At 59.5% G+C, this 2,758-nt stretch overlaps 1 pseudogene; it reads left to right on the forward strand.

Moving 5' to 3' along the window:
* Positions 1-100: 100 nt before the first annotated feature.
* On the forward strand, positions 101-2,557 carry LOC103078534 (zinc finger X-linked protein ZXDB pseudogene; annotated as a pseudogene).
* Positions 2,558-2,758: the final 201 nt, after the last annotated feature.

Raw genomic sequence — 2,758 nt, forward strand, 5'->3', positions numbered from 1 at the left:
TTTTTTTTTTCCTTTCAGGAACGTGTTCGGGCCCGCGGCAGGGGGCGGGGTCGCGCCTCCTCCGCGATTCTGGTTCCAGCGGAGCCTCATGGACGCGGAGATGGAAATCCCGAGGCTGCTCCCGGCTCGCGGGTCGCGACAGGGCGGCGGCGCTGGCAGCCCCGGGGGCGGCGGCCGGATCCACGGAGGTCCTGACCCGCGGGCCGGCCAGGCCCCCGCGCGCCGCCTCCTGCTGCTCCGGGGCCCCCAAGATGGCGGGCCCGGGCGGCAGCGTGAGGTGGCCCGCGAGGCCTCCCCGGGCCCGGGCCCTAGCCCGTTGGTGCCGAGGCCCGATCACGCTGGCGGCGGCGGCGGCGGCGGCGGCGGCGGCGGCGGCAGCGGCGACGATGGCGATGACTTCTTCCTGGTGCTGCTGGACCCGGTGGGTGGAGACGTAGATTCCACGGGCGCCAGCCAGGCTGCAGGGCCCCTATGGAGGGAGGAGGCCGGGCTGGGCCCACGGTTCCATGGGCACGAAAGCGGCGCGAACCCCGAGGGCCGCCCTGCGCTGGGCCCCAGCTCCCTGTCCGCTATCCGCGTCCCAGTCCCGGCCCTGGCCCCGATTCCCGCCCCAGGCCTGGGCCCCGCCGCGGCCTTCTCGGGCACCGTCACCATTCACAAACAAAACCTGCTGTTGCGCTTCGAGAACGGCTTCCTCACCCTGGCCACGCCCCCGCCGCCAGGCTGGGCGCCTGGGGTCGCCCCTGCCCCGCAGCCCGGGGGTCTGATCGCCCCGCAAGCGGGGATCCCGCACGCCGCGCAGCCTGGGGACTGCCCCGAGCTGCTGCCCGACCTCCTGCTGGGCGAGCGGGCCGAGCCCGCGCCCGCCCCAGCGCCCGAGGAGGAGGCGGAGGGCCCGGTTGCTGCTGAGAGTCCCCGCGGGCCGCTAGGCCCGGGCCAGGGCGTGGTGCTGTACCTGTGTCCTGAGGCGCAGTGCGGACAAACCTTTGCCAAGAAGCACCAGCTGAAGGTGCACCTGCTGACGCACAGCAGCACCCAGGGCCAGCGGCCCTTCAAGTGCCCCCTGGGCGGTTGCGGCTGGACCTTCACCACCTCGTACAAGCTCAAGAGGCACCTGCAGTCACACGACAAACTGAGGCCCTTTGGCTGCCCGGCAGAGGGCTGTGGCAAGAGCTTCACCACGGTGTATAACCTCAAAGCACACATGAAGGGCCATGAGCAGGAGAACTCATTCAAATGCGAGGTGTGTGAGGAGACCTTCCCCACGCAGGCCAAACTCAGCGCCCACCAGCGCAGCCACTTCGAGCCTGAGAGACCCTACCAGTGCGCATTTTCGGGCTGCAAGAAGACGTTTATCACAGTGAGTGCCCTGTTTTCCCATAACCGCGCCCACTTCAGGGAACAGGAACTCTTTTCCTGCTCCTTTCCTGGCTGCAGCAAACAGTACGACAAGGCTTGTAGGTTGAAAATTCACCTTCGGAGCCACACTGGTGAGAGACCTTTCCTTTGTGACTTTGAGGGCTGTGGCTGGAACTTCACCAGCATGTCCAAACTCCTTAGGCACAAAAGGAAGCACGACGATGACCGGAGGTTCATGTGTCCTGTAGAAGGCTGTGGGAAATCTTTCACGAGGGCTGAACATCTGAAAGGCCACAGCATAACCCACTTGGGCACAAAGCCTTTTGTGTGCCCCGTGGAAGGCTGCTGTGCCAGGTTCTCTGCTCGCAGTAGTCTCTACATTCACTCCAAGAAACACTTGCAGGATGTGGACACTTGGAAAAGCCGATGCCCAGTCTCCACTTGTAATAAACTCTTCACATCCAAGCACAGCATGAAGACCCACATGGCCAAAAGGCACAACCTGCGCCAGGATCTCTTAGCTCAGCTAGGAGCTGCAAATTCTCTTACGCCCAGCAGTGAACTTACCAGCCAGGGGCAGAATGACCTCAGTGATGCAGAGCTTGTGTCTCTCTTCTCTGATGTTCCCAGTAATAGTTCTGCTGCAGTATTGGACACCGCATTGGTGAACTCTGGGATCTTGACTATTGATGTGGGTTCTGTGAACTCAACTCTGGCAGGGAAGCTCCCTGTTAATAATAATAATAATTCCTTAGGGCAGGCGGTGGACCCTCAGACCTTGATGGCCACCAGTGACCTTCCTCAAAGTCTGGATACCTCACTCTTCTTTGGAACTACAGCCGCTGGTTTTCAGCAGAGTCCCTTAGATACGGATGATGTCTCAAGTCTAAGTGCGGGGCCGTTGGGATCTCTGAGCTCTTTGGCCATGAAAACCTCGAGTCAAGAGCCCCAAGCTTTGACCCCCAGCAGTAAGCTAACAGTAGACACAGATGCTCTGACTCCTTCAAGCACCCTTTGTGAAAACAATGTCTCGGAACTACTGCCGCCAACCAAAACGGAATGGAACGTACATCCTGACTCTGACTTCTTTGGACAGGAGGAAGAAACCCAGTTTGCATTCTCCAATCCAGCAGGAAACCATGGGTCTCAGAAAGAAACAGATCTTATCACAGTGACTGGCAGCTCATTTTTGGTATGAACTAAACTCTATTCATTCCCTGCCACATGGCTTACTTTTATTGATGACCCTCAATTCTAAGAGTATTCTGGACTAAATGTTTAAATGCAGTCATTTCTTATAGGTTTGAAAAAGAACAGAGCCCTGGGCTACAAGTTTGGAGATTTAAATTCTGATCTTGAGTCTGGAACTGACAGGTTGTGTGACCCTGAGCAAGTCACT

This window comes from Lipotes vexillifer, unplaced genomic scaffold (genome assembly GCF_000442215.2).
Source record: "Lipotes vexillifer unplaced genomic scaffold, Lipotes_vexillifer_v1.1 scaffold2355, whole genome shotgun sequence".
NCBI lineage: Eukaryota > Metazoa > Chordata > Mammalia > Artiodactyla > Lipotidae > Lipotes > Lipotes vexillifer.